We start from the raw sequence: 18,409 nt of genomic DNA, 5'->3' as shown, positions 1-18,409 counted from the left end.
TAAAATCTAGCAATCCGGTAAGGTGTGGCATGGCTATTGAGGGAAAATGGAGGAGGCCATGCAGGGGGGAAAGATGTTTGAACTTAAAGAAGTAGAAATAAAGCCGCAAGAGTCGGTTTTAAAAAAAAAAAGGTAATGGTTTTTTAACCAGTTTTCAAGACTAAATTGTTGGAATAAACATTCCACACATTTGTAATTTTTCACCATTCAAACTACTTTCACATACAAATAGTAAATCCTGCAAAAAACAATACATATGCCTTTAGATAGTAAGCTCACAAGGGCATTGGTTATCTCTCTTTGGTGTCTTTAGCTACTGTTAATTTTTGTTCATTGTTATGGATTTGTCATTTTGACTTTTGTTATTGTCTGATATTTGTGCATTACACTTGTCTTAGTCTTTAGGCAGGTTTATTTCAGGTGCATGACCATAGACCTACATGAGTTCCGGTCTGACGCAGATCACTGCAGGAGCTGCCTAGTAACATCGGTATGCGTTTACATTAAATAGATCACTTCCGGACCAGTGCACCGCAGTGTGGGGAGTGTGAACTCCCCATACACTCTTATTGCCTGGTGACGTAGTGCAATACATTTAGCATACCACAATGCCCCAGTGTGAAAAAGGCCCTTAAGGTTTTTGTCTATATATTTCTTGGTATGTTATTTTTGCATATAGTATTTATAAAAGATGAAACAATGACAAGTGGAACATGTATGAGAAAAGGTCTTTCCCTCTAAAGCAAATTAGTGTATGCTTTTTTGGGTGTTTTACCTTCTTCTGGTATGTAGGAAGTGCGGTCCTTGGTGGTTATACTTCCTCATGGCTCTCACTTTTTCCTACAGTTCCATTTCTGTAGCCTTTCATTGTTTTTTCACACTAGTATCAATTGAGGTATTATAAACATGCATATGTTATTGAAACAGATGCAGAAAAAGTATCTTTAAATACAGTCTGGTATATCAATATGAGAGAACTAAAGTAACAAAGAGAGGTATAACCATTGCATATAATAAAATATGCAGCATCCACATGTTTCATATGTAATTGTGCAGGGACCATTTTGTATCTTTTGACTAATATTCCACGTGATCTTAAAACTTTCTCCACAAACAATAAGTATTGGATGTACTTATTAGCGCTTCTGTTGGCGTTTTTTATACTATCTGGAGATATGTTTAGGTAATTTTTTTCCATTTGGGGTTGCTTTAAAGTATTAATAGAATCTAGCAATCCGGTGAGGTGTGGCATGGCTATTGAGGGGAAATGGAGGAGGCCATGCAGGGGGGAAAGATGTTTGAATTTAAAGAAGTAGAAATAAAGCCGCAAGAGTCGGTTTTAAAAAAGCTGATGGTTTTTTAACCAGTTTTCAAGACTAAATTGTTGGAATTCAAACATTCCACACATTTGTAATTTTTCACCATTCAAACTTCTTTCACATACAAATAGTAAATCCTTCAAAAAAATACATATTCCTTTAGATAGTAAGCTCACAAGGGCATTGGTTATCTCTCTTTGATGTCTTTAGCTACTGTTAATTTTTTTTCATTGTTATGGATTTGTCATTTTGACTTTTGTTATTGTCTGATATTTGATCATTACACTTGTCTTAGTCTTTAGGCAGGATTTTTCAGGTGCATGACCATAGACCTACATGAGTTCCAGTCTGACGCAGATCACTGCAGGAGCCGCCTAGTAACATCGGTATGCGTTTACATTAAATAGATCACTTCCGGACCAGTGCACCGCAGTGTGGGGAGTGTGAACTCCCCATACACTCTTATTGCCTGGTGGCGTAGTGCAATACATTTAGCATACCACAATGCCCCAGTGTGAAAAAGGCCCTTAAGGTCTTTGTCTATATATTTCTTGGTATGTTATTTTTGCATATAGTATTTATAAAAGATGAAACAATGACAAGTGGAACATGTATGAGAAAAGGTCTTTCCCTCTAAAGCAAATGAGTGTATGCTTTTTTGGGTGTTTTACCTTCTTCTGGTATGTAGGAAGTGCAGTCCTTGGTGGTTATACTTCCTTGTGGCTCTCACTTTTTCCTACAGTTCCATTTCTGTAGCCTGTCATTGTTGTTTTCACAGTAGTATTAATTGAGCTATTATAAACATGCATATGTTATTGAAACAGATGCAGAAAAAGTATCTTTAAATCCAGTCTGGTATATCAATATGAGAGAACTAAAGTAACAAAGAGAGGTATAACCATTGCATATAATAAAAGATGCGGCAACCACATGTTTCATATGTGAATGTGCAGGGATCATTTTGTATCTTTTGACTAATATTCCACGTGATCTTAAAACTTTGTCCACAAAAAATAAGTATCGGATGTACTTATTAGCGCTTCTGTTGGCGTTTTTTATACTATCTGGAGATATGTTTAGGTACATTTTTTTTCCATTTGGGGTTGCTTTAAAATATTAATAGAATCTAGCAATCCGGTGAGGTGTGGCATGGCTATTAAGGGGAAATGGAGGAGGCCATGCAGGGGGGAAAGATGTTTGAACTTAAAGAAGTAGAAATAAAGCCGCAAGAGTCGGTTTTAAAAAAAGGTGATGGTTTTTTAACCAGTTTTCAAGACTAAATTGTTGGAATAAACATTCCACACATTTGTAATTCTTCACCATTCAAACTACTTTCACATACAAATAGTAAATCCTGCAAAAAAATACATATTCCTTTAGATAGTAAGCTCACAAGGGCATTGGTTATCTCTCTTTGGTGTCTTTAGCTACTGTTAATTTTTGTTCATTGTTCTGGATTTGTCATTTTGACTTTTGTATTTGTCTGATATTTGTGCATTACACTTGTCTTAGTCTTTAGGCAGGTTTATTTCAGGTGCATGACCATAGACGTACATGAGTTCCGGTCTGACGCAGATCACTGCAGGAGCTGCCTAGTAACATCGGTATGCGTTTACATTAAATAGATCACTTCCGGACCAGTGCACCGCAGTGTGGGGAGTGTGAACTCCCCATACACTCTTATTGCCTGGTGGCGTAGTGCAATACATTTAGCATACCACAATGCCCCAGTGTGAAAAAGGCCCTTAAGGTCTTTGTCTATATATTTCTTGGTATGTTATTTTTGCATATAGTACTTATAAAAGATGAAACAATGACAAGTGGAACATGTATGAGAAAAGGTCTTTCCCTCTAAAGCAAATGAGTGTATGCTTTTTTGGGTGTTTTACCTTCTTCTGGTATGTAGGAAGTGCAGTCCTTGGTGGTTATACTTCCTTGTGGCTCTCACTTTTTCCTACAGTTCCATTTCTGTAGCCTGTCATTGTTGTTTTCACACTAGTATTAATTGAGCTATTATAAACATGCATATGTTATTGAAACAGATGCAGAAAAAGTATCTTTAAATCCAGTCTGGTATATCAATATGAGAGAACTAAAGTAACAAAGAGAGGTATAACCATTGCATATAATAAAAGATGCGGCAACCACATGTTTCATATGTGAATGTGCAGGGATCATTTTGTATCTTTTGACTAATATTCCATGTGATCTTAAAACTTTGTCCACAAAAAATAAGTATTGGATGTACTTATTAGCGCTTCTGTTGGCGTTTTTTATACTATCTGGAGATATGTTTAGGTACATTTTTTTTCCATTTGGGGTTGCTTTAAAATATTAATAAAATCTAGCAATCCGGTGAGGTGTGGCATGGCTATTGAGGGAAAATGGAGGAGGCCATGCAGGGGGGAAAGATGTTTGAACTTAAAGAAGTAGAAATAAAGCCGCAAGAGTCGGTTTTAAAAAAAAAAGGTGATGGTTTTTTAACCAGTTTTCAAGACTAAATTGTTGGAATAAACATTCCACACATTTGTAATTTTTCACCATTCAAACTACTTTCACATACAAATAGTAAATCCTGCAAAAAACAATACATATTCCTTTAGATAGTAAGCTCACAAGGGCATTGGTTATCTCTCTTTGGTGTCTTTAGCTACTGTTAATTTTTGTTCATTGTTATGGATTTGTCATTTTGACTTTTGTTATTGTCTGATATTTGTGCATTACACTTGTCTTAGTCTTTAGGCAGGTTTATTTCAGGTGCATGACCATAGACCTACATGAGTTCCGGTCTGACGCAGATCACTGCAGGAGCTGCCTAGTAACATCGGTATGCGTTTACATTAAATAGATCACTTCCGGACCAGTGCACCGCAGTGTGGGGAGTGTGAACTCCCCATACACTCTTATTGCCTGGTGACGTAGTGCAATACATTTAGCATACCACAATGCCCCAGTGTGAAAAAGGCCCTTAAGGTTTTTGTCTATATATTTCTTGGTATGTTATTTTTGCATATAGTATTTATAAAAGATGAAACAATGACAAGTGGAACATGTATGAGAAAAGGTCTTTCCCTCTAAAGCAAATTAGTGTATGCTTTTTTGGGTGTTTTACCTTCTTCTGGTATGTAGGAAGTGCGGTGCTTGGTGGTTATACTTCCTCATGGCTCTCACTTTTTCCTACAGTTCCATTTCTGTAGCCTGTCATTGTTTTTTCACACTAGTATCAATTGAGGTATTATAAACATGCATATGTTATTGAAACAGATGCAGAAAAAGTATCTTTAAATACAGTCTGGTATATCAATATGAGAGAACTAAAGTAACAAAGAGAGGTATAACCATTGCATATAATAAAATATGCAGCATCCACATGTTTCATATGTAATTGTGCAGGGACCATTTTGTATCTTTTGACTAATATTCCACGTGATCTTAAAACTTTCTCCACAAACAATAAGTATTGGATGTACTTATTAGCGCTTCTGTTGGCGTTTTTTATACTATCTGGAGATATGTTTAGGTAATTTTTTTCCATTTGGGGTTGCTTTAAAGTATTAATAGAATCTAGCAATCCGGTGAGGTGTGGCATGGCTATTGAGGGGAAATGGAGGAGGCCATGCAGGGGGGAAAGATGTTTGAATTTAAAGAAGTAGAAATAAAGCCGCAAGAGTCGGTTTTAAAAAAGCTGATGGTTTTTTAACCAGCTTTCAAGACTAAATTGTTGGAATTCAAACATTCCACACATTTGTAATTTTTCACCATTCAAACTTCTTTCACATACAAATAGTAAATCCTTCAAAAAAATACATATTCCTTTAGATAGTAAGCTCACAAGGGCATTGGTTATCTCTCTTTGATGTCTTTAGCTACTGTTAATTTTTTTTCATTGTTATGGATTTGTCATTTTGACTTTTGTTATTGTCTGATATTTGATCATTACACTTGTCTTAGTCTTTAGGCAGGATTTTTCAGGTGCATGACCATAGACCTACATGAGTTCCAGTCTGACGCAGATCACTGCAGGAGCCGCCTAGTAACATCGGTATGCGTTTACATTAAATAGATCACTTCCGGACCAGTGCACCGCAGTGTGGGGAGTGTGAACTCCCCATACACTCTTATTGCCTGGTGGCGTAGTGCAATACATTTAGCATACCACAATGCCCCAGTGTGAAAAAGGCCCTTAAGGTCTTTGTCTATATATTTCTTGGTATGGTATTTTTGCATATAGTATTTATAAAAGATGAAACAATGACAAGTGGAACATGTATGAGAAAAGGTCTTTCCCTCTAAAGCAAATGAGTGTATGCTTTTTTGGGTGTTTTACCTTCTTCTGGTATGTAGGAAGTGCAGTCCTTGGTGGTTATACTTCCTTGTGGCTCTCACTTTTTCCTACAGTTCCATTTCTGTAGCCTGTCATTGTTGTTTTCACAGTAGTATTAATTGAGCTATTATAAACATGCATATGTTATTGAAACAGATGCAGAAAAAGTATCTTTAAATCCAGTCTGGTATATCAATATGAGAGAACTAAAGTAACAAAGAGAGGTATAACCATTGCATATAATAAAAGATGCGGCAACCACATGTTTCATATGTGAATGTGCAGGGATCATTTTGTATCTTTTGACTAATATTCCACGTGATCTTAAAACTTTGTCCACAAAAAATAAGTATCGGATGTACTTATTAGCGCTTCTGTTGGCGTTTTTTATACTATCTGGAGATATGTTTAGGTACATTTTTTTTCCATTTGGGGTTGCTTTAAAATATTAATAGAATCTAGCAATCCGGTGAGGTGTGGCATGGCTATTAAGGGGAAATGGAGGAGGCCATGCAGGGGGGAAAGATGTTTGAACTTAAAGAAGTAGAAATAAAGCCGCAAGAGTCGGTTTTAAAAAAAGGTGATGGTTTTTTAACCAGTTTTCAAGACTAAATTGTTGGAATAAACATTCCACACATTTGTAATTCTTCACCATTCAAACTACTTTCACATACAAATAGTAAATCCTGCAAAAAAATACATATTCCTTTAGATAGTAAGCTCACAAGGGCATTGGTTATCTCTCTTTGGTGTCTTTAGCTACTGTTAATTTTTGTTCATTGTTCTGGATTTGTCATTTTGACTTTTGTATTTGTCTGATATTTGTGCATTACACTTGTCTTAGTCTTTAGGCAGGTTTATTTCAGGTGCATGACCATAGACGTACATGAGTTCCGGTCTGACGCAGATCACTGCAGGAGCTGCCTAGTAACATCGGTATGCGTTTACATTAAATAGATCACTTCCGGACCAGTGCACCGCAGTGTGGGGAGTGTGAACTCCCCATACACTCTTATTGCCTGGTGGCGTAGTGCAATACATTTAGCATACCACAATGCCCCAGTGTGAAAAAGGCCCTTAAGGTCTTTGTCTATATATTTCTTGGTATGTTATTTTTGCATATAGTACTTATAAAAGATGAAACAATGACAAGTGGAACATGTATGAGAAAAGGTCTTTCCCTCTAAAGCAAATGAGTGTATGCTTTTTTGGGTGTTTTACCTTCTTCTGGTATGTAGGAAGTGCAGTCCTTGGTGGTTATACTTCCTTGTGGCTCTCACTTTTTCCTACAGTTCCATTTCTGTAGCCTGTCATTGTTGTTTTCACACTAGTATTAATTGAGCTATTATAAACATGCATATGTTATTGAAACAGATGCAGAAAAAGTATCTTTAAATCCAGTCTGGTATATCAATATGAGAGAACTAAAGTAACAAAGAGAGGTATAACCATTGCATATAATAAAAGATGCGGCAACCACATGTTTCATATGTGAATGTGCAGGGATCATTTTGTATCTTTTGACTAATATTCCATGTGATCTTAAAACTTTGTCCACAAAAAATAAGTATTGGATGTACTTATTAGCGCTTCTGTTGGCGTTTTTTATACTATCTGGAGATATGTTTAGGTACATTTTTTTTCCATTTGGGGTTGCTTTAAAATATTAATAAAATCTAGCAATCCGGTGAGGTGTGGCATGGCTATTGAGGGAAAATGGAGGAGGCCATGCAGGGGGGAAAGATGTTTGAACTTAAAGAAGTAGAAATAAAGCCGCAAGAGTCGGTTTTAAAAAAAAAAGGTGATGGTTTTTTAACCAGTTTTCAAGACTAAATTGTTGGAATAAACATTCCACACATTTGTAATTTTTCACCATTCAAACTACTTTCACATACAAATAGTAAATCCTGCAAAAAACAATACATATTCCTTTAGATAGTAAGCTCACAAGGGCATTGGTTATCTCTCTTTGGTGTCTTTAGCTACTGTTAATTTTTGTTCATTGTTATGGATTTGTCATTTTGACTTTTGTTATTGTCTGATATTTGTGCATTACACTTGTCTTAGTCTTTAGGCAGGTTTATTTCAGGTGCATGACCATAGACCTACATGAGTTCCGGTCTGACGCAGATCACTGCAGGAGCTGCCTAGTAACATCGGTATGCGTTTACATTAAATAGATCACTTCCGGACCAGTGCACCGCAGTGTGGGGAGTGTGAACTCCCCATACACTCTTATTGCCTGGTGACGTAGTGCAATACATTTAGCATACCACAATGCCCCAGTGTGAAAAAGGCCCTTAAGGTTTTTGTCTATATATTTCTTGGTATGTTATTTTTGCATATAGTATTTATAAAAGATGAAACAATGACAAGTGGAACATGTATGAGAAAAGGTCTTTCCCTCTAAAGCAAATTAGTGTATGCTTTTTTGGGTGTTTTACCTTCTTCTGGTATGTAGGAAGTGCGGTGCTTGGTGGTTATACTTCCTCATGGCTCTCACTTTTTCCTACAGTTCCATTTCTGTAGCCTGTCATTGTTTTTTCACACTAGTATCAATTGAGGTATTATAAACATGCATATGTTATTCAAACAGATGCAGAAAAAGTATCTTTAAATACAGTCTGGTATATCAATATGAGAGAACTAAAGTAACAAAGAGAGGTATAACCATTGCATATAATAAAATATGCAGCATCCACATGTTTCATATGCAATTGTGCAGGGACCATTTTGTATCTTTTGACTAATATTCCACGTGATCTTAAAACTTTCTCCACAAACAATAAGTATTGGATGTACTTATTAGCGCTTCTGTTGGCGTTTTTTATACTATCTGGAGATATGTTTAGGTAATTTTTTTCCATTTGGGGTTGCTTTAAAGTATTAATAGAATCTAGCAATCCGGTGAGGTGTGGCATGGCTATTGAGGGGAAATGGAGGAGGCCATGCAGGGGGGAAAGATGTTTGAATTTAAAGAAGTAGAAATAAAGCCGCAAGAGTCGGTTTTAAAAAAGCTGATGGTTTTTTAACCAGTTTTCAAGACTAAATTGTTGGAATTCAAACATTCCACACATTTGTAATTTTTCACCATTCAAACTTCTTTCACATACAAATAGTAAATCCTTCAAAAAAATACATATTCCTTTAGATAGTAAGCTCACAAGGGCATTGGTTATCTCTCTTTGATGTCTTTAGCTACTGTTAATTTTTTTTCATTGTTATGGATTTGTCATTTTTACTTTTGTTATTGTCTGATATTTGATCATTACACTTGTCTTAGTCTTTAGGCAGGTTTTTTTTTAGGTGCATGACCATAGACCTACATGAGTTCCAGTCTGACGCAGATCACTGCAGGAGCCGCCTAGTAACATAGGTATGCGTGTACGTTAAATAGAGCACTTCCGGACCAGTGCACCGCAATGTGGGGAGTGTGAACTCCCCATACACTCTTATTGCCTAGTGGCGTAGTGCGATACATTTAGCGTACCCATTGCCCCAGTGTGAAAAAGGCCCTTAAGGTCTTTGTCTATATATTTCTTGGTATGGTATTTTTGCATATAGTATTTATAAAAGATGAAACAATGACAAGTGGAACATGTATGAGAAAAGGTCTTTCCCTCTAAAGCAAATGAGTGTATGCTTTTTTGGGTGTTTTACCTTCTTCTGGTATGTAGGAAGTGCAGTCCTTGGTGGTTATACTTCCTCGTGGCTCTCACTTTTTCCTACAGTTCCATTTCTGTAGCCTGTCATTGTTTTTTCACACTAGTATTAATTGAGGTATTATAAACATGCATATGTTATTCAAACAGATGCAGAAAAAGTATCTTTAAATCCAGTCTGGTATATCAATATGAGAGAACTAAAGTAACAAAGAGAGGTATAACCATTGCATATAATAAAATATGCGGCATCCACATGTTTCATATGTGATTGTGCAGGGACCATTTTGTATCTTTTGACTAATATTCCACGTGATCTTAAAACTTTCTCCACAAACAATAAGTATTGGATGTACTTATTAGCGCTTCTGTTGGCGTTTTTTATACTATCTGGAGATATGTTTAGGTAATTTTTTTTTCCATTTGGGGTTGCTTTAAAGTATTAATAGAATCTAGCAATCCGGTGAGGTGTGGCATGGCTATTGAGGGGAAATGGAGGAGGCCATGCAGGGGGGAAAGATGTTTGAACTTAAAGAAGTAGAAATAAAGCCGCAAGAGTCGGTTTTAAAAAAGCTGATGGTTTTTTAACCCGTTTTCAAGACTAAATTGTTGGAATAAACATTCCACACATTTGTAATTTTTCACCATTCAAACTTCTTTCACATACAAATAGTAAATCCTGCAAAAAAATACATATTCCTTTAGATAGTAAGCTCACAAGGGCATTGGTTATCTCTCTTTGATGTCTTTAGCTACTGTTAATTTTTTTTCATTGTTATGGATTTGTCATTTTTACTTTTGTTATTGTCTGATATTTGATCATTACACTTGTCTTAGTCTTTAGGCAGGTTTTTTCAGGTGCATGACCATAGACCTACATGAGTTCCAGTCTGACGCAGATCACTGCAGGAGCCGCCTAGTAACATAGGTATGCGTGTACGTTAAATAGAGCACTTCCGGACCAGTGCACCACAATGTGGGGAGTGTGAACTCCCCATACACTCTTATTGCCTAGTGGCGTAGTGCGATACATTTAGCGTACCCATTGCCCCAGTGTGAAAAAGGCCCTTAAGGTCTTTGTCTATATATTTCTTGGTATGTTATTTTTGCATATAGTATTTATAAAAGATGAAACAATGACAAGTGGAACATGTATGAGAAAAGGTCTTTCCCTCTAAAGCAAATGAGTGTATGCTTTTGTGGGTGTTTTACCTTCTTCTGGTATGTAGGAAGTGCAGTCCTTGGTGGTTATACTTCCTTGTGGCTCTCACTTTTTCCTACAGTTCCATTTATGTAGCCTGTCATTGTTTTTTTCACACTAGTATTAATTGAGCTATTATAAACATGCATATGTTATTGAAACAGATGCAGAAAAAGTATCTTTAAATCCAGTCTGGTATATCATTATGAGAGAACTAAAGTAACAAAGAGAGGTATAACCATTGCATATAATAAAAGATGCAGCAACCACATGTTTCATATGTGAATGTGCAGGGATCATTTTGTATCTTTTGACTAATATTCCACGTGATCTTAAAACTTTGTCCACAAAAAATAAGTATTGGATGTACTTATTAGCGCTTCTGTTGGCGTTTTTTTATACTATCTGGAGATATGTTTAGGTACATTTTTTTTCCATTTGGGGTTGCTTTAAAATAGTTATAGAATCTAGCAATCCGGTGAGGTGTGGCATGGCTATTGAGGGGAAATGGAGGAGACCATGCAGGGGGGAAAGATGTTTGAACTTAAAGAAGTAGAAATAAAGCCGCAAGAGTCGGTTTTAAAAAAAGGTGATGGTTTTTTAACCAGTTTTCAAGACTAAATTGTTGGAATAAACATTCCACACATTTGTAATTTTTCACCATTCAAACTACTTTCACATACAAATAGTAAATCCTGCAAAAAAAATACATATTCCTTTAGATAGTAAGCTCACAAGGGCATTGGTTATCTCTCTTTGGTGTCTTTAGCTACTGTTAATTTTTTTTCATTGTTATGGATTTGTCATTTTGACTTTTGTTATTGTCTGATATTTGTGCATTACACTTGTCTTAGTCTTTAGGCAGGTTTATTTCAGGTGCATGACCATAGACCTACATGAGTTCCGGTCTGACGCAGATCACTGCAGGAGCTGCCTAGCAACATCGGTATGCGTTTACATTAAATAGATCACTTCCGGACCAGTGCACCGCAGTGTGGGGAGTGTGAACTCCCCATATACTCTTATTGCCTGGTGGCGTAGTGCAATACATTTAGCATACCACAATGCCCCAGTGTGAAAAAGGCCCTTAAGGTCTTTGTCTATATATTTCTTGGTATGTTATTTTTGCATATAGTATTTATAAAAGATAAAACAATGACAAGTGGAACATGTATGAGAAAAGGTCTTTTCCTCTAAAGCAAATTAGTGTATGCTTTTTGGGTGTTTTACCTTCTTCTGGTATGTAGGAAGTGCAGTCCTTGGTGGTTATACTTCCTCGTGGCTCTCACTTTTTCCTACAGTTCCATTTCTGTAGCCTGTCATTGTTTTTTTCACACTAGTGTTCATTGAGGTATTATAAACATGCATATGTTATTCAAACAGATGCAGAAAAAGTATCTTTAAAGGGACACTTAAGTCAAACCAAAAAAATGAGTTTTACTCACCTGGGGCTTCCAATAGCCCCCTGCAGCTGTCCGGTGCCCTCGCTGTCTCCCTCCGATCCTCCTGGCCCCACCAGCAGCCACTTCCTGTTTCGGTGACAGGAGCTGACAGGCTGGGGACGCGAGTGATTCTTCGCGTTCCCAGATACATTAGCACCCTCTATGCTGCTATGTGGTATAGGATATATGCTATAGCAGCATAGATGGCACTATTGTGGCCAGGAACGCGAATAATCACTCGCGTCCCCAGCCTGTCAGCTCCTGTCACCGAAACAGGAAGTGGCTGCTGGCGGGGCCAGGAGGATCAGAGGGAGATGGCGAGGGCACCGGACAGCTGCAGGGGGCTATTGGAAGCCCCAGGTGAGTAAAACTCATTTTTTTTTGACTTAAGTGTCCCTTTAAATCCAGTCTGGTATATCAATATGAGAGAACTAAAGTAACAAAGAGAGGTATAACCATTGCATATAATAAAATATGCAGCAACCACATGTTTCATATGTGATTGTGCAAGGACCATTTTGTATCTTATGTCTAATATTCCACGTGATCTTAAACTTTCTCCAGAAACAATAAGTATTGGATGTACTTATTAGCGCTTCTGTTGGCATTTTTTATACTATCTGGAGATATGTTTAGGTATTTTTTTTTTCCATTTGGGGTTGCTTTAACGTATTAATAGAATCTAGCAATCTGGTGAGGTGTGGCATGGCTATTGAGGGGAAATGGATGAGGCCATGCAGGGGGGAAAGATGTTTGAACTTAAAGAAGTAGAAATAAAGCCGCAAGAGTCGGTTTTAAAAAAGCTGATGGTTTTTTTAACCAGTTTTCAAGACTAAATTGTTGGAATAAACATTCCACACATTTGTAATTTTTCACCATTCAAACTTCTTTCACATACAAATAGTAAATCCTGCAAAAAAATACATATTCCTTTAGATAGTAAGCTCACAAGGGCATTGGTTATCTCTCTTTGATGTCTTTAGCTATTGTTAATTTTTTTTTCATTGTTATGGATTTGTCATTTTGACTTTTGTTATTGTCTGATATTTGTGCATTACACTTGTCTTAGTCTTTAGGCAGGTTTATTTCAGGTGCATGATCATAGACCTACATGAGTTCCGGTCTGACGCAGATCACTGCAGGAGCTGCCTAGTAACATCGGTATGCGTTAACGTTAAAGAGAGCACTTCCGGACCAGTGCACCACAATGTGGGGAGTGCGAACTCCCCATACACTCTTATTGCCTGGTGGCGTAGTGCGATACATTTAGCGTACCCATTGCCCCAGTGTGAAAAAAAGCCCTTAAGGTCTTTGTCTATATATTTCTTGGTATGTTATTTTTGCATATAGTATTTATAAAAGATGAAACAATGACAAGTGGAACATGTATGAGAAAAGGTCTTTCCCTCTAAAGCAAATTTGTGTATGCTTTTTTGGGTGTTTTACCTTCTTCTGGTATGTAGGAAGTGCAGTCCTTGGTGGTTATACTTCTTCGTGGCTCTCACTTTTTCCTACAGTTCCATTTCTGTAGCCTGTCATTGTTTTTTTCACACTAGTATTAATTGAGGTATTATAAACATGCATATGTTATTCAAACAGATGCAGAAAAAGTATCTTTAAATCCAGTCTGGTATATCAATATGAGAGAACTAAAGTAACAAAGAGAGGTATAACCATTGCATATAATTAAGTATGCAGCAACCACATGTCTCATATGTGAATGTGCAGGGATCATTTTCTATCTTTTGACTAATATTCCACGTGATCTTAAAACTTTCTCCAGAAACAATAAGTATTGGATGTACTTATTAGCGCTTCTGTTGGCGTTTTTTATACTATCTGGAGATATGTTTAGGTATTTTTTTTCCATTTGCGATTGCTTTAAAGTATTAATAGAATCTAGCAATCCGGTGAGGTGTGGCATGGCTATTGAGGGGAAATAGAGGAGGCCATGCAGGGGGGAAAGATGTTTGAATTTAAAGAAGTAGAAATAAAGCCGCAAGAGTCGGTTTTAAAAAAGCTGATGGTTTTTTAACCAGTTTTCAAGACTAAATTGTTGGAATTCAAACATTCCACACATTTGTAATTTTTCACCATTCAAACTTCTTTCACATACAAATAGTAAATCCTTCAAAAAAATACATATTCCTTTAGATAGTAAGCTCACAAGGGCATTGGTTATCTCTCTTTGATGTCTTTAGCTACTGTTAATTTTTTTTCATTGTTATGGATTTGTCATTTTTACTTTTGTTATTGTCTGATATTTGATCATTACACTTGTCTTAGTCTTTAGGCAGGTTTTTTCAGGTGCATGACCATAGACCTACATGAGTTCCAGTCTGACGCAGATCACTGCAGGAGCCGCCTAGTAACATAGGTATGCGTTTCCGTTAAATAGAGCACTTCCGGACCAGTGCACCGCAATGTGGGGAGTGTGAACTCCCCATACACTCTTATTGCCTAGTGGCGTAGTGCGATACATTTAGCGTACCCATTGCCCCAGTGTGAAAAAGGCCCTTAAGGTCTTTGTCTATATATTTCTTGGTATGTTATTTTTGCATATAGTATTTATAAAAGATGAAACAATGACAAGTGGAACATATATGAGAAAAAGTCTTTCCCTCTAAAGCAAATGAGTGTATGCTTTTTTGGGTGTTTTACCTTCTTCTGGTATGTAGGAAGTGCAGTCCTTGGTGGTTATACTTCCTCGTGGCTCTCACTTTTTCCTACAGTTCCATTTATGTAGCCTGTCATTGTTTTTTTTACACTAGTATTAATTGAACTATTATAAACATGCATATGTTATTGAAACAGATGCAGAAAAAGTATCTTTAAATCCAGTCTGGTATATCAATATGAGAGAACTAAAGTAACAAAGAGAGGTATAACCATTGCATATAATAAAAGATGCAGCAACCACATGTTTCATATGTGAATGTGCAGGGATCATTTTGTATCTTTTGACTAATATTCCACGTGATCTTAAAACTTTGTCCACAAAAAATAAGTATTGGATGTACTTATTAGCGCTTCTGTTGGTGTTTTTTATACTATCTGGAGATATGTTTAGGTATTTTTTTTCCGTATTAATAGAATCTAGCAATCCGGTGAGGTGTGGCATGGCTATTGAGGGGAAATAGAGGAGGCCATGCTGGGGGGAAAGATGCTTGAACTTAAAGAAGTAGAAATAAAGCCGCAAGAGTCGGCTTTAAAAAAGCTGATGGTTTTTTAACCAGTTTTCAAGACTAAATTGTTGGAATTTAAATATTCCACACATTTGTAATTTTTCACCATTCAAACTTCTTCTTCGACATACAAATAGTAAATCCTGCAAAAACAGACATATTTCTTTAGATAGTAAGCTCACAAGGGCATTGGTTATCTCTCTTTAGTGTCTTTAGCTACTGTTAACTTTTGTTCATTGTTATGGATTTGTCATTTTGACTTTTGTTATTGTCTGATATTTGTGCATTACACTTGTCTTAATCTTTAGGCAGGTTTTTTCAGGTGCATGACCATAGACCTACATGAGTTACGGTCTGACGCAGATCACTGCAGGAGCCGCTTAGTAACATAGGTATGCAATTACATTAAATAGAGCACTTCTGGACCAGTGCACCGCAATGTGGGGAGTGCGAACTCCCCATACACTCTTATTGCCTGGTGGCGTAGTGCGATACATTTAGCATACCACAATGCCCCAGTGTGAAAAAGGCCCTTAAGGTCTGTGTCTATATATTTCTTGGTATGTTATTTTTGTATATAGTATTTATAAAAGATGAAACAATGACAAGTGGAACATGTATGAGAAAAGGTCTTTCCCTCTAAAGCAAATTAGTGTATGCTTTTTTGGGTGTTTTACCTTCTTCTGGTATGTAGGAAGTGCAGTCCTTGGTGGTTATACTTCCTCGTGGCTCTCACTTTTTCCTACAGTTCCATTTCTGTAGCCTGTCATTGTTTTTCACACTAGTATTAATTGAGATATTATAAACATGCATATGTTATTCAAACAGATGCAGAAAAAGTATCTTTAAATCCAGTCTGGTAAATCAATATGAGAGAACTAAAGTAACAAAGATAGGTATAACCATTGCATTTAATAAAAGATGCCGCAACCACATGTTTCATATGTGAATGTGCAGGGACCATTTTGTATCTTTTGACTAATATTCCATGTGATCTTAAAACTTTGTCCAGAAAAAATAAGTATTGGATGTACTTATTAGCGCTTCTGTTGGCGTTTTCTATACTATCTGGAGATATGTTTAGGTCATTTTTTTTTCCATTTGGGGTTGCTTTAAAGTATTAATAGAATCTAGCAATCCGGTGAGGTGTGGCATGGCTATTGAGGGGAAATGGAGGAGGCCATGCAGGGGGGAAAGATGTTTGAACTTAAAGAAGTAGAAATAAAGCCGCAGGAGTTGGTTTTAAAAAAGCTGATGGTTTTTTAACCAGTTTTCAAGACTAAATTGTTGGAATTTAAACATTCCACACATTTGTAATTTTTCACCATACAAACTTCTTTCACATACAAATAGTAAATCCTGCAAAAAAATACATATTCCTTTAGATAGTAAGCTCACAAGGGCATTGGTTATCTCTCTTTGGTGTCTTTAGCTACTGTTAATTTTTGTTCATTGTTATGGATTTGTCATTTTGACTTTTATTATTGTCTGATATTTGTGCATTACACTTGTCTTAGTCTTTAGGCAGGTTTTTTCAGGTGCATGACCATAGACCTACATGAGTTACGGTGTGACGCAGATGACTGCAGGAGCCGCCTAGTAACATAGTTAGGCGTTTACGTTAAATAGAGCACTTCCGGACCATTGCACCGCAATGTGGGGAGTGTGAACTCCCCATACACTCTTATTGCCTGGTGGCGTAGTGCGATACATTTAGCATACCACATTGCCCCAGTGTGAAAAAGGCCCTTAAGGTCTTTGTCTATATATTTCTTGGTATGTTATTTTTGTATATAGTATTTATAAAAGATGAAACAATGACAAGTGGAACATGTATGAGAAAAGGTCTTTCCCTCTAAAGCAAATTAGTGTATGCTTTTTTGGGTGTTTTACCTTCTTCTGGTATGTAGAAAGTGCAGTCCTTGGTGGTTATACTTCCTCGTGGCTCTCACTTTTTCCTACAGTTCCATTTCTGTAGCCTAGTTAAGTCAAAGAGGTGCAGGCGCTACTGCGGTTTCCCGGGGCGTTGTTATCACACAGTTCTTTCTCCTCCCTTTCTCCGTGAGATGTCCAGAAAGTGCAAGCAGCCCTCAGATCGATTTTACATAAAGGGGAGAAAAAAAAATAACACACCACATAGGGTAATAACGTCTGGCAATGAGTTTCAAAACCTCCACCTGCCCCACATCACACCAGTGTAGCACACTCCAATGGTAATGTATATAGATTGCGCTCACCAAATAATGTGGCTGCCTAGTCACAAACAGCACAGAACGCTTTTTAGAAACTAGCCAATGGATCATGGAACTCCTTAGTCTTGCTTCAGACCCCCTGCAGTCCTCCACTCAATGGAACCTCCAGGCATAATGAGAGAAAAAACACACGCAATAGTGCAATATCTTTACACTTTCTATGGTCCCTCCACCTCACCCTGGTGCAGCACCCTGTGCAGTAACTACAAAGCGCTCACCAGATGCATTGGCTGCTCAATCACAAACAGCAATATCAGCCCAGCAATGGTCAGGTTTCAGTCCTGGCTCCTCGGATAGAACTTCCTTAAAAACTAAACAGATACTTCCATTGCGCAGTACTACTTTAATATAAAAAATAAAAACATCCAAAAGTTGCACTCACATTTTCCATAAGATTAAAAGGCATGTACAAATAAAACTCCAGCGTCCTGGATCACAACAGCATGCTCTCCTTGGTGTGCCGCCCTCTAGCTCCGCCCAACGCGTTTTGTCCAAAGACTCATCAGGAGCTAATGATTGGTCAGCACACTAGAAGTTTAAATATCCCAAAGATCGTTTCTCACCCAATCATAAGCCCTGCGCAGCAACCAGCCCGCCTCGCTACAGGAACCTCCTCCCCTCCATCTGTGGGCAGCATGTACATAACTACAAGCCCCATGATGCTCCCCGTGCGCTTCCTGGCCGCCGAGACTAATCAAACTACATTACCCATAGTACCTGCGGGCATTGTATGCGTCACTTCCGGTTCGCCGTCATTCCCAATTGCAAAGTTAGAGGGGGATGGGACCGCCTACCCTGTCCCGCGCGAGCCAATAGCATTGCTGCCCAGAGCCTACACATCCCTCCTCCCTCACCCCCGCACAGTAGATGACATATCCATGGCAACTAGTCACTTAAGACTCATCTACCCGTGCTATTATACCTGTCACCCACCTTTATAAAGGCATCAACAATGCATAAACATTATTATAGTGTCCCTTTCCAGATAACATTCTGTAAGGTGAACCCATTATCTCATATTTAC

The sequence above is a fragment of the Hyperolius riggenbachi genome, chromosome 5, assembly GCF_040937935.1.
Source record: "Hyperolius riggenbachi isolate aHypRig1 chromosome 5, aHypRig1.pri, whole genome shotgun sequence".
In the NCBI taxonomy this organism is placed as follows: Eukaryota; Metazoa; Chordata; class Amphibia; order Anura; family Hyperoliidae; genus Hyperolius; species Hyperolius riggenbachi.
Note: the sequence above shows the minus strand (reverse complement) of the source record.